The following is a 14,686-nucleotide window of genomic DNA, read 5'->3' as shown; positions in this document are numbered from 1 at the left end:
AGCGGTAGGTATTATGATAATTTGCCTTAGACTTAACGACAAGTGTACGTTTTCTTCTTTCGTGTCCATTTCTGTATTTGCCTCCAGCGCAATCCTTTAACGATAGTCAAATTACGGATTCTATTATCTTGTCCGGAAGGTTCTTATTTGGTGTTGTCTATTCTTGTGTCCTGTAAGCATGACAGAATTTTATGAGGGAAGTCACTTCAAAAATGGCTTAATCGCTGTTTGAAAATGATCTGTATGAAATATTTCTTTCAACGCAAAGCTTATGATTCCAATGCTTAAAACAACTGCTGAAATGCAAATTCCGTGATAAAAAAACCGCCGAAGCACTGAACACCTCATTCAAGCCCCCAGACTGAAATTTCCCTATTCCATTGAAAATACCTTTATTGAGAGGTTGAAACGGTCTAAATAGAAATTGGGAGGGGGGGGGAGGATGCCAATTATGAAAAAACTAAGCGCAGGAGGGATGAAGAACACGCAAAGTAGGTGGTCCATGGCGCTGGTCCGTGTCCCGTCTACTTTGCGTATCTTTTAGCACACCTGCGCTATATCTTTTCCTTCAGAACGACGGTAAATTTGTACTGGATGGTTGCGTGGATAACGCAGATGTTTTCTGGTTCTGCCAATAAAAAGGAGAGGTGTGGAGGAGTTTTCTTCATTTGAACCACTTCTACTCGAAGTATAGACTCCCGCCTTATTTGAGGCAGTCAATCCAACGGTATACCTTATGGTGAATGGTCCTGGCGTGATTGAGCAAAAGGCTTGGATTGTCTTGACTCTTAAGCAACCTTTGGACTGACTTCAGTGAAGGGCGATGTATGTGAAAGAATGGTGGGACATTAATTGTTTATTTCCGAGTAGCGTAAAACTGAATATAGCATTCGTGCACTTTATTTATGAAGAGGTTTAATACTAACGCTCGAACAAAATGCACCTTGTTATACATCATTTTGTTTCCTTTGTTTCATAGCCTATCTAAATTAAGGCCTATGGTGGTGATGATCCAAGACGAGCACTTGCGCCCATAGACTACGATTCATTGGTCTCGATCAGGCATGTAATATTTAGTTCAGCTCTCGCCCCTTTTATAATCTTGAGCATGAGTGCGTGCTCGCGCGAGTGCTTCTGTGTATACGCTTATACATTTTCAGCTATCTACAAAACGGAATTTATGAATCGGTAATAGAGAAAATCGCTCACATGACACATGCTTTTTGAGGAGAGCATTTTAGCACAGCGCCACGGTTTCGTTGTGGGTGTGACAGTGGTCTGGGGGAATTTATTTCCCAAAACTTAAAATGTGTTGAACTCTTCAGGCATTAAATAATTACTACTAAATGTAAAGAGTGTCCATCACGTGACATCTTTTGGCTTTGAATAGAAAGAAAACGCTGGATTTCGTAAGTACGTACAGTTCTGGATGGTCTAATTTTGGTAAAAAATGTTCTAGGCTTTCATCTTACTTTAGCCAGTGGGGACACTTCGTCCCTCAGTTAGCTTCCAGGTGTAAGATTTGGGGACGTGTCTTGCGCTCGCGGAGCGTCGGCGAAAGTGAAAGTGCCACGTCCAAGGAAACGCCAACTTTGCCTAACAAGTGAGCTACTCGTGGTTTCGTCCCCCGCCATCCAAGCTGTACCTCTAACATTGTTTGGAGCCAGTGCCATGAAGGCGCGTTTCAGAATGTATGCCCACCTGATTGCGCGGCTCATGGTTACTTGCAATGAGCATTCTGTACCCCGCGCTCCCTCGAGCGAATGCTTGCGTGCTTTTTTTCTGCAGGCATGCTCGATTGCTTGTTTGGAGGCTCTGTCAGTCGAAAGCTGAATTACGTATTTTATAGAGTAGCCCGGTTTTCCAGAAAACGTCAATTGCCAGCTCTAAATTTTAGAAACACGTAATGAGAAATCTGGCTCAGAAATCAATGGTTCCTCAAAATAGGAAACTGGGCGCGTTATATAATCATAAAGGTAATTTTGTCCAGTATGTTGAGTAGTGAATTTCCCAGCTAATCCCTGTGGCTACATCAGCGGCGGTCGCAGATCATGTCAAAGAGATGTGTCCAGAAGGTGCCCTATTTCTCTCTTGGATTCATAAATTAAAGATCCTAATAAAGCGCAAAAAATAAATTTTCCTTCAGCGTATATTTTCTGAGAAAAGTGATTATTTTCCCTTTATTCTTCGTTGGGTTTGAACTCATATCAAAAGCACTGTTTCATAGGCCGACTCATTGAATTTGATCGGCTGCCAAACTGTTAAAAGGAGTGTTTGCAGCTAAAAGTACCACTCAGGCTTTTTAATCTGTCTTAGGCGTACAGTGTGTGAGTGTGACTGCTATCTCTGAAAAACGTACCTGCATTATTAACGCCTCAGTTGCGAGCTGGTATCTCCTCCAAGTCTTTCTTATGTTTTCACACTGCCTAAAGCGTACGGTGCGACGATAATTCCGGTTCCAATAACTCTAAATGAAAAACTACCGGTGACAACTGTGCCAGTCTACCTTCTTTCTCTGGCACTTTGAAGCCCCACAGCTCCGGGACCGTAAAACCGTAAAAACGAAACGCAATGGCGTCGCGCCGCTAAAAGCCTGGGAGTCGACGAACGAGGAGGGCCGCACCAAACGGGAAACTAGCTTCGATACGAATATAGGACGTCCCGTGCGGATCGGCAAGCCTGCCTATAGAGTGGGCGAAAAAGCATCGGGACTGGTGATTTTTTCGGGTCCCTCCTCCCCTGTTCGTGACGCATGCAGCTGTTAAAAAATTGCCTTTTCCCTCGCGCGGAAAAACAGTAAAGTAATTTGGTGACGTTTTGGGGGGTTCCGCAGAGCCTTCGACGATTCCGGCACGAACGCCACCGGCAGAACGGGCCCTGTCACCAGATGTGAGCGTCAACCTCGCCAAGAGACGCCGACTGCAGCTCACGCTCGAGATTCTTAGGTAAGCTCCACGGGCTTCTTACATTTGGTAACGGACGATTCTATAATCTTTAGTCGCAGGGGGATTCGTGATGCTAGTTCCATGATGGTAATCACCAATCGAACCAATGAACAAAAAGTGCCTTTCCGCGCCATTCGGGTGTTCGCACATTATAATGTTATCAGAACAATACATGTTACGGGTGCCGGAAAGGTTTGAGTAATTAGCCCAGGAAGATGGAACAAATTTTTCTTGAATTTTATTCTTCGCGCCCTAAGTGTGTACAAGGGGTTTCTGAACATCATATGTTTCCGTTAATGAGTTGCTTAGTTTAAAAATCCAGACCCTGTATTTCCTACTTCGTGCTTTTGTCGCAATTCATGACTATAAGAATGTCCTTCTCTGTGAATATACATCGAAACAGATCAAGGTACACTATGGTATACGTTAACAACATTTCCACAAAAAACGTACAAGGCTTGATGGACATGGAGCAAAACTGGCTCATTTTTAAGTATTCTTGTGCCTCGGAAGAACTAGAGCAAGAAAAGTATTAGCTTCAACTATAATTTACAATTCATAGGGTACAAATTTGCACAAAGAAAGCAGCCGACAGAAAGAAATACAGCCGTCTCGCGTTAATACGACGTCCACGGGTTGTGCTGGTGAGCCCAGGGACGCGGGTTCGATTCCAGCAAGCGGCTGCAGCTTTTTTGATGGAGGCGAAAAGCGAAAACGCCCGCGTGTTTGCGATTTCGGCGCACGTTAAAGATCCCCAGGTAGTCATTAATCCGGAGCTCTGCACTACGGCGCGCCTCATCGCCTGTGTAGCATCGGCGCGTTAAATTTCATAATCAAGCATAGTCAATCACGAAGTTCGCGGGGACCGCAAGAAAGTTCGAATTAACCGGACTACCAATTAAAAAAAAGGCCCAATAACGCCTTGTCTTTAGACCGCAACATTCTTTCAGGATCTCGGATTTTGTTCAGGATCTCGGCATTCATCGACAATTCGAGTGTTCCACAGTTTTTCGGGATAGTTCAGACTTATCACGAAATTCGAAGCCTGAAGCGCCCACCAGGCAAACTTCTGTGAGCAACGAAGGTTTAGGACGTAAAAAGAGGCAGATGCGTACGCTGTCGCGAGTCTCGTCTGACTTGCCGCTTTATCAACTGCGCGCTGCCTCATTTGCGATGGCGCCGACATGGTGCAGAGCACAACGACGTTCTGACGCTTAAAAATTTTGACTTTTATCGAGAAATGACGCTCACCTCGATGCTTTTATTAAAAATAACTGCGAATTAACCGATATATTGGGTCTTAGCTTCGAATTATCGAGCGATTTCTTCAACTTAAATGGGATGCAAAATTTCCACAACCAGAACATCACTTTCAATGAACCTAAAATGCCAATTAAGTGAATTCCAATTATCGAGAGTCGACTTTTTTTTCACGAAATGGATTTCAAATGGGGCAAGTGTACAAATTAGGTAGCAGCTCGTTTTCTGAAAGACGATGCGAGGCGTCCATTGTCGTCAATTATCCCCAAATGATTGCCTGTTGCAATGACGTAATTAAACGGCATTAAGCTGGAGATTTCAGTATAACCAGAAAAGAGAACCGCTAGAAATATCGAGCCATTTTTATTTTCTTTCTTCAGAGACTCCAGCTATTTATTTGCCGTGATGGTATACCTTCTATATCACTCGGCCTTCCCGCACAAAATTGAGGTTCCAGTTCCGGCTGGTGAAGCTCTGTTGATTATGAAAATGTATTTCAAAATAATACTGCAGCGGATACGAGAGACCAGTGCATGTAGAAGGCACATGCATATTGCAAGAGGAGTTTATTAATTGAACAATACTTTTAAAGCGTGCCCTTTAACTTCACGTGCAAGTTCAATTCTTAAAGCCACGTGAAAAACTTTGGATAATAGTGTCTATCTTAAAAAACGTATATAATCGAAATATGAACCATAACAACTAGCATGCAACCTTCTCGCTTACGTTTGGGTGCCTTGGAAAAGTAGGGCTCTAGTTGAACATTCAAAAGTCGCCTCGCCGCTTTTGCCGCTGTACTCAGCACTGCGACTACTTCTTATATAATGCCTAAAATTCTAGAAACTTTACTTCGAAACTAAAAGTGCCGGGATCAGTGACCATGCTAGGTACAACGGGGGCTGTATGTGCTAATGGGGAATGCAGAAGCTCCACAGGATGTACAGCGGACAGCAGTATCAAGGCATATAAATACCCCAGTTCCGGTTTACGTTGGCCTATCTCGTCATGTCGGTGCAGCGTATCGACTCCCTCACTTAATGGCCTTTTAATACTTTTAGAGGTGGGATGGGGTGAGTATTCCGAGCCATATTGGCGCTTATCGTCACGCTCGTCAAGTTGAATAACAGCGCAAATGACGCCAAGCTCACCATGATTCGGTTGACCCTGAAAGGATGGTTAAAAAAGAAAGAGATAAGCCAAATGTAACCAAACGGCCCCGATCCCCCCCCCCTCCCCCACCTTGACTGCTACCCTTCACATTTACCTTGAGGAAACTATTTTTAAGTTATTTCATTTCATTTTTTGGTACGTTCTGCTGTGTTTATAACGTCCTGGCTAATAAGTGGGTATCTAGCCTGTCTTGTAGATCGCTGCAAAAACGCAAATAACGCAGAGAAGATGTTCAAAACTTGGATCAGACTCTGGTTTGGGTTGTTTTGTAGGCGTACTTCCTCTTTGTATTCTCTGAGATATTGTTTCGGAGGTCCGTTTGACTGCTCCCATTCGTATATACTTTACACGATTTCAGCTCGTCTTGACTCCGTATGTGCGTGCTATCAGCTTAATAATGGTAATGTGGAACTCCTTCACTCGACACTGTTAGAAAGGAAATGGCACTGCTTGTAAACAAAGACCCTTTTTTGTATCAATCTTCGTGAAATGGCCATTTAAGACTTTCCTCTCGCTGCACAATATGCAACACCTATTCTGTAAGTTTGACTGCCGCTTACAAATTAATTTAAATCATCCAAACCCTTCTTTTGTCGTCGAAGCGACCGCGCGTAGAAAATAAGCACGAGCGCGATAATACCATTACGAAACGTATCTTGTGCACGCGGCACATTTGCATACACTTACGAACAGCCCGCACAGACAATGCGCATTAATCATGCAGTACAGTACTGCGCCTGCCTTGAATTCTTCTCCACTTCCGCTAGGGCGGATTAGCAGAAGAACTGTTTCTTCTCCACTTCAGCAGTAACAATTCTGCAGTATTGTTACTTCTGCAGAAAGTAGCAATTCTGATGTCCTAACAGTTATCTTGGAGAAATGCAAAATAGCGCTTATTTTTTTACAAAAGGAGCGCTAAACTTCTGGAGATATAACTCCACACACAGACGTTTTACCCTAAGTTAGCCCATGTGCAAGTTTTCTTTGTTTCTTCAACATCAGTAAAAGTGAATTAAATTGGATATTTGACAGCTCTCAAATGCTGTGCAGCGTAGTCGAAATCACCAGCTTGAAATTTTAGAGCTTCGGCTAGTACAGTTCAGTGATTTTCTGATGCCTAAGCGAAATTATGAAAATACCGTCGGATATGCATGCAAATATATTGCTTCTTCCGTATCGTGGGGTCCGATCTAACTGTGTAACTGAGTGGAACAGTTGCGGTTCGTGCAAGTATAGCTATTAAAGTAAAGCCAATAAGATCCATATCCTGCGATAGGCACGTTAGGCACGCGTCCAAGGGGGAGATGATATGACTGAGATATTTTTGGCAGGCGCAAAATTGGTTATAATTTACATTTCTGATACTCAAGCTACGGTAGCTTTGGTATGAGGATCAGCTCCCCAGAAAGAAGTGTTCCTACGACGAGATACTTGAAAATGATTCTGTGGAGGCACGAGAAGTAAAATGCTCTTTGGTTAATTTGGTGCAGTGCTCAAGCCAGATCTAAAAAATCTGGAATATGTAGTTATTTTATTTATATTTACCGAGTACAAGGTTGCACTGACGCGCTTGAAACTCAGTGTGGCTCTGTAAGGACGTAAAAAGTATTTTAATTTGCATGTCTTAATACAGAATGGGAGAACGAGAGAACTGCCCACTATTTTTGGCCCGCAGTTATCGCAAATCACCGAAAATTCGTGCATGCAAAAATTACCTGCTGTCAAAATGCGGAAAGCTAATCACTCACATTCGCGGAGTACCTCAGTGCATAAATCTTTCTTTTCACGAACGCATTTGTATGCCGCTATGTTTGCTAACCTGAAGCTTATATTTGCAGAAAAGCCCACGACCAGTTTTCAAAAACAAGCCCTTCTATACAGCACAATTGTGAATGGCCGTGTGCCAGAGTATGTATGATTAAGCTTTACCGTTATAAACTTTTCCGAAGAAGCCCCTAACGGAGGCATCCACACAAGTGTCAGTTTACTATATGAATGATACAAAGAAAAGTTAATGCATGCGATTCAAGTGGGGGTACATGTGGTTATGAACATTTACATAGAATCTTATATATAGACTTTATATCTACTTTTTTCAAATAAATCGGTTCGTTTTCACAACAAGAAAGGTATTTTGTAAATGACTCGTTGTTACGATATGGGTCTGCACAACCCATTCCTAAATTTCCGGTGCTGGACAAGTAGGGAATCAAAGAGTGAAGTTTTCCCACCTCACGTATTTGAAAGCTTTGTAATGTGACAACAACATACATTTTCCAGACTAAGCAGCTCTTACAAGTTGTACACAAGTTACAAGTAACGATTTGCAGGCATAGAACCAAAAATAAAGATCGGTAGAAATTAAAACTAAGACCTCACGTAGAGGTGTCCCAAAAAGTAAACGGAGTACGGGGTTGGAGATTTTGAAGGGATTTTTCGCCATGTGCCGAGAGAGCAGTCTCTAAGTAACTTTTCAGGAAAGTTATTCTAAAATAAAATCAGGCCCCATATATTCGATGTATGCTGGCAGCCGCATAAAATCGAAATTATTCTAATTTCACGAAGCCGTGCTCCGTTTACTTTCTGGGGCGCCTGTACATCTTTTTTAAAGCAAGTAAACCTCCTTGCCTTTGTCACAAATCCTCTATTGTATGTATTTTGGTGAACAGTCATTGAACTGTACACACAAATAATTTTATTTATGTTCATATCATAGATTTGATACTAATAAAGCCTACATTTCAATGTCGTGTACTAGTATGCCTCAGTATAACCTCGTGTAAACCTAAACTGGTTCGTTTTGTGAGAATACTATCTATTGCAGTTGGCGATTTAATTCCTCGGCTTACGGCTACCTATTTTCTAAAGCACATTAAGTAAGTATCATTCCATCCATCATTAGAGGTATAAGCAGCAGAAAGGTCATGCAATGGTTACCTATTAAAAAGACGATAGTGTTTCTGGGCTACTTAAACGCAGAAATTTTGGTCTGTCTGTATGTCGGTTTATCTCTGTGTCTGTGACTGGATTCAGCCACCCGGCCAAAGTGAAACTGAATCTGCGCAACAGTCTTATACACCCGCAGCCAAACCTACACGCCTATGTCTGGTAACAATCTTCAGACTTGTCAACATGGTTGAACAAGAAGAAAACATTACGCGAATGTGAGGCAGTAAATCAATTTATAAGTGCTATTGGCAGCGTTCCTTTTTTTGTCATTCTACAGAAGATGGTCCAGCTGTGTTTAACACATTATATTACCCCAATGTTAACCCTTCTAGATGGAAGCTCGGAACAGGGTGCACCTTGACCTTGATGTCACAGTCTTCGTTTTTCTTGATTCATTACCCATAATGCCGCACGACTGCTCGGTTCTTGAACCGCGCAGCCACAGCATAAAACGAAAGCCCTACTTCTCTAAGCTAAGCTTTCGCTAGTTCAGTGTTTCAAAGATTTACCAAGTGGTTCAAGCCAAAATCTTGAAACTCGGACATCGTCAGTTCTCATACTCCGCGCCAGTTCTTTTCCGCTAAAACTTCTGATGCAGTTCCTAATATTTGGGCATAACTGTTCAAGAATTTTTTCCCCTCCAATTATCGTGCGTTTATGATATATTGTCGCACTTTAGCCCACTTAAACTCAAACGAACTAAATCGGAAAGATGAAGGTGACGAGACTTCCCGCTTGCATTCAATGGCGCTGCAAGCGTGCACGATCGAAATACAGCCGGGTGGGGACCCAATGGCCGGTTTTACCTGTCTATATACCTACGGCCATCCAGATGTGGTTGCGTCACGCGGTGATGCCCTTGTTGTCTTTTTTTATATATTTCGAACGTGTGCCCACGCCCTAGAGGAAAGCATAACAGGTTTCATTCGGCTGCAGGACACGTATTCGCCAATCAGGCGCGAGATAGCGCAGCGCACAAGGAAAAACAAAACTAAAGAAAGGTTGAGCGTTGGAGAAAGAAGGCAAGATATCCTTAACGAGCCGGGAAAGTATGTTCACAGTGATGTGAGAATGTGGTGACAACTGCCTCAGCGCGTACCCAATGCGTTTCCGCGCTGCTAGTCGTGCGGGGAGGGCGGCAATGAAGCGATTGCAATTCAGCAGAGAAAATTAAAAAACCAACCATAATGCGGCTTGCCCACAGGCTAGCTACATTACTAGTATTTGCTCAGTGTTAACTCAGTATTGCTAGTAATAACTAGTATACTAGTATTAGCTCTTATAATACAGTTCAAATCCGGTGGTGACACAATACATAGTGTTGGAATTGCAGTATTGGGAATTAGAATCACACTATTGGGGGAACACAAACGCGATACTGGTGACTGCTTGCTTTCTTTTTATTCCCTTTATAAAATCTAAAACATTGAAATTTTAATTGATCTAAATTAGCTTTTCTTGGTGATATCGTAATGTGCACGGTAGTTTTACGACGAATGTAGAAGAGAGAGTGATGCGTCTTCCCGAAGTTTGCGCATGGCCGTTGGTTTGATTCTTCTCCGTTTCTTTCAGCACGATTTCGTAACTGGGGGCTAGCGGAATGCGGGCTCTTCGAAGGCAAACATTGTTATTATCCGCTGAGCCCAGAGTAAAGGTGCTGGATTTCTGACTAAGCGTTCATTGGTTCCACGTGTCTGGCTTCTGTAAGGTAAACTTTTACAAAGACTACGCCTTGCTTCAGCCTCTGTGCTCATGCATACGCTCACACGCAGTGAAGTCATGGTCAGACACATCCTTTTAGCGTCAGCGTGTTCGATAAGGAAAAAAGATTATGTATTGCACCCACCATGTCGTTTGACTAAAAATTAAGCGTTTTAGATCGAGATCTTAAGAAAATACATAGTAAATCAACATAAAACAAAAATGAATTCGTTACGTCGTTCTAAACATCGGAAGAACATCAACGTTTCTGGTGAAACAATAAATTCTCGCAAAGGATGGTATGCGAGCTTGTCTACGGAGTACAGGATGCTTTTATCAGTGTGATCCATGGGCCATTCATGTGGTTGCCTCTCAGTCAACCAGGGTTCTTAGGTGTTTATTTTCCCATGATTGCTTGTATCCGTGGAAAGTTGTGGTTCGCTTCTCCAAAAATTCATTTTTCAACTTGTTTTCACCGCATCGAATTGCTGATTCCAGTGAACATCGCAGTCTACTGGCTTATTCACGTGGCTATCTTCTTGCATTAAGGAAGCGCCCTGGCTGGCCCACGTTCGCCTGACCCACGCTTGCCACATTTCAACGGAATTTCGTTAGCGATCACAAAAACTGTCACAAAGGTCATTATACGGTGTTGAAAAAGTCTGTTTTCAAGTGACTTGCACATGTTTAGCGTTACAAAAAGCTACGCGTTTTCGTCGAAGCAGATTTCTACTCTCATGGAAGCACACACTGCCGATTTCTCGATGCTATGAATTGCGCATTCCACGTCCAAGTCACCACGCAGTATGGTTTTATTAATTTTCTGCACTTTGCCTTTTCTATACGGCATCTAGATGCTGAAATTACTGCACAAGGACAAGCCCTTGTGCTGCACTAAAGCCATCAATTGTCTCCTAGTATTATTAGAGACCACTCTTAATAAGTGTTCTTTTTACGTTATCCTTAGCCCCATTTTTTGACGATGTGTGTATTTTGAGATAGCTAATAGCGCTTAATTGTAGCCAACATATCTTGTTTTGAGTACGTATGTGATACTTTTGTTACACTTCGTATGGCCCATAAAGCATACGTCGTTAAAGATATGAAATTGAAACAAGTCAGCAAAGATAATCCGCAGATGAACATGTGAGCGGAGTGTGCTATTTGAACACAATTATTGATCGTTTACAACTAAACGATGAAAAACGATTCAGGCCGTAGACGCAATTACGCTCTTCGCTGACAAAATAATTTGCACTTGTCCTTTATAATTAGGTAACTAGACATTTTTTACATGGGTAACAATAATTAACTTTCTGCTATTTTTTAGCGTTCCCTGAAAGTACAAACGTTAGGCTAGGTCGTTCGACAAAAATAGCTATTCATCATCACCACCACCGTCATCATGATCACCATGTGCCTAAATTATCAGCTATGATTCATCGTCGAGGGCATGTCCTATTTACCTCCAGCCACTCCTCTCTTGATCTGTTGGTCTCCGTTCCCTACACCCGAATTTTATTATTTAATCTCTCCATCCATCGAGTTAAGGGTCTTCTATTTCTTGCCCAGTCTGTCTGCAACCACTCTGCTACTCTGGTAGTGCAGTAGTCTTCCTTTTGTCTCACAACATAACAAGCCAAAGTAAATTCTATTTTCTTAATTTGAGCTGTGGTATATCTCCCACCCGAGTCTGTTCTTTTCCCAGGAAGTTCGTTTCCTGTCCTTAAACTTCACTCCTAAAATCCCTCGTTACTAGCCCAGTTCTCCCGATTCGAGCTTCTTTTAGCTTACTCACTGATTCTATACTATTATTTTTGGAGATAAGGGCAGCCTATGTTTCATGATTTTGAAGTGCTTGTCAAGTGCACCCAATGCATACTATACCTATTCTGCGCCAGATTTCTTTCTCGTTGTTTGGATCACCACAGAAAACCTATCTAAAGCGGTTATATTGTTCGAATTGTTCTACGATGTCGTTACCTACGCCAATGAGGGGCTTCCAGTTTGTTTATTTAGCATTACGTTAGACGTAATTATGTGTACCTTTATTTCTACTGCCAAGCCTTCTGACGGTATACACTCACAGAACAAGGCTATGTTGTCCGCAAAAGTCAAGTATTCCGGCATATGCGTTGCCCTGCCTTCCATACGCCAATATTTTTAATACCCCTTCCAGACTTGCTGTGAACAATTCTGGTGAGTTGGTAATGCCCCCTCTTGCTTCTTTCCGGAAGGGGAACTTTTAAATTCCTTTGTGGAGATTATCCTGGTGGTGTATCCCTTATAGATGTCATCCAAGAGTCTTATGTAAGTCTCCTCTATACCCTGGTCGTTTAAGCTTTCGGTACTGCTGCGGTGACTATTCAAGAATATACATTTTCGTAGTCTGTAATTGCCATGTAAAAGTGTTTGTTATGCTTCGCAAATTTTTTTAGTGCTTGATTGATGGCAATAGTATGAACTATTACTGAGTATCCTTTACTAAACCCAGTTCGGTCCCTCGGTTGTTTACAATCTAGGCTGTCGTTCATGTGGTTAACCATTACCGAAATAGATTTATATGCAACCGGTAGTAGGCCGATTGCCCTGTAATAATGACACTTCTTGGCATATCTATTCTTGTGAATCCCATTTATGCCGGCGTTTTTCCAGGCTATTGGCAGCTTTAATGTCATGAGCATTGTAAAAACAGTTTAGCAAGCATTTCCTTGCAATATTTCCTCCCCCATTTAAGAGATCTACGGTTGTGCCATTGTCACCTGCTGTTTTTACTATTTCCGTGCCCTTGAGTGCGTTTTATATTTTCTCTTTGTTAACAGTGCGACTTTGCAAGCTGAGCTTGTAGGCTTTCTAGTGTCTTCTGGCCGAACATAGCTAGCGTACGGCGTGGTATAGAACCGTTCTGTGAATTTTTTAATCTCATTGTCTGTGCGTACTGTTACCGTGTTTTTTTTAGTGTGTATCACTAGGTTCTTTGTTGTTTTTATGCTTCCTCCTATATAGCTCCCACGTTTCCTCAGTCATTGTCATGCTGTAGGCAAGAATGGGATGAGCTTTGCTTGTGTTAATTTCGAGTGCTGTGCCAATTCAATTTCATCCACTGTAATTGACCAATAATGTTATAACGTTTCGCAATCACTTCATTCGTTTTCTCAAGTAGTTTTATTGTTTGTATTTTTCTTACGTTCCGCTTCTCCCACAGCTACTGCTGATTGCGATTAATACGTCGACGCTGCACTCGTTGTCCCTGATTAAAAGCGCGAAATTTTTCCAAGGGGCTATTTTAAAGTTTTGTGCTCTAGCTATAACTCTTTGTATGCTGGGTTCCCTACTTATCGCTGGTTTCCCTTCCTTTATTTCTTTTGAGATTCACCCTGTTCGTTCCCCTTATCATCCTATGGCCGCTGGTCCAAATCTTTCCCACCACCTCAACGTCCTGTACAATCCCTGGATTGTCGCTTAGAATAAAAACAATTTCTTTTTTGTTGCTGCTGTTATACCTTTGGGACTTTTCCCTGCCTATTTGGTATATTCCTCCACTTGACGAAAAATGTCTTCACTAACATCAGGTTAATTTTCTCCGCTAATCCAATCAATGTATCTCCTTGGACGTTGCGACTGCATATTTCAGAATTTCTATCCCAGTGACCATTCTCCCATTTGCTTTTCACCTACATATACGTATTGCATGAAATTCCTTCCCCAAAATCGGGAAGTGGGTTGTTTCGTTTTTCATTTATCATCGTAGTTAGATGTTGGTGCATAGGCTTGTGCTATTTTTAATTTGTATCGCTTTTTTTTGTTAATACCGAATTAGCCTTCTACGTTCTCTGCTATCTCACTGTGAATAAAAAATTCCGCCCCCGTGCTCTTTCTTCTGTTTATGTTCTCAGTAGAACACAGTATGCCCGCAACTCAACTTTTTGGAGCTTTATCCTATTCTTCTGGCCTCGCTTAACCGTATAATAGCTAAGTTAATGTCCTAGAACTCCATTAGTACCCCAGTTATAAGCTTCCCCAGGTTCGCGCTTTCAAAGTTGCGAAGTTCAAATTCCAGAGGCGGTCTGTCCAGACTTGGAGATTTTTAGCACTCTGCGCTGTATCGTAGGCGTAATGACTGTAAAACTGCTGGGGATTAAGGGCCGAGAGCCAGGCTGGACAGTGGACGCGGGATTTTTCGGCATTAAGAAAGCGCGGTTTAGGAGCCGAAAATACGAAGCAAAACAAGGTTTAGGCCTCCAACGTTACAAAATATAGGCGCCATAAATGTTTCGATAACCACAAATAGTTTCAACAAAGACGCACGCGACTTGCATCTGCGACAAGATAACAAAAAATGTTACTGTTTATGATGGCAGAAAAGCATCAATAATTTAACATAGCCGTTAATTGGTCCCATAAAACTGCTAAAATAATGACGATCAATTGACTTAATTCAACGAGCGCACTGCCCACATTCGTGCACGTTCAGTGGCCACTGTCGCTTTCTCGAGCGTCGCATATAGTAAAACAGTCATGAAAAAATACCACGCTTTCTATGCCTCTTAATAACAAAACTAATTCATCATGTGGTCCAGATAACATTGAACATTGCCAACGCATTTCTACGTCGCTACACCGAGTCACTCGCACGCTTTCTAGTTGGGATTTTTGTTCAT

The 14,686-nt window shown here is 42.2% G+C and overlaps 1 protein-coding gene across 1 annotated transcript in view; it reads left to right on the top strand.

The window, feature by feature from the left end:
- The window catches only part of LOC144178910 (uncharacterized), a 459,264-nt gene that overhangs the window by 279,675 nt on the left and 164,903 nt on the right, over window positions 1–14,686 (top strand). The window contains exon 3 of the mRNA XM_077707051.1: window positions 2,834–2,945. The gene's annotated coding sequence lies outside the window, so the exon portion shown is untranslated. The remainder of the gene's footprint in view (window positions 1–2,833; window positions 2,946–14,686) is intronic.

The sequence above is a fragment of the Haemaphysalis longicornis genome, unplaced genomic scaffold, assembly GCF_048455015.1.
Source record: "Haemaphysalis longicornis isolate Haplotype H1 unplaced genomic scaffold, Haemaphysalis longicornis Haplotype H1 scaffold_4, whole genome shotgun sequence".
In the NCBI taxonomy this organism is placed as follows: domain Eukaryota; kingdom Metazoa; phylum Arthropoda; class Arachnida; order Ixodida; family Ixodidae; genus Haemaphysalis; species Haemaphysalis longicornis.
Note: the sequence above shows the minus strand (reverse complement) of the source record. Positions and strands in the feature narration are given on the sequence as shown.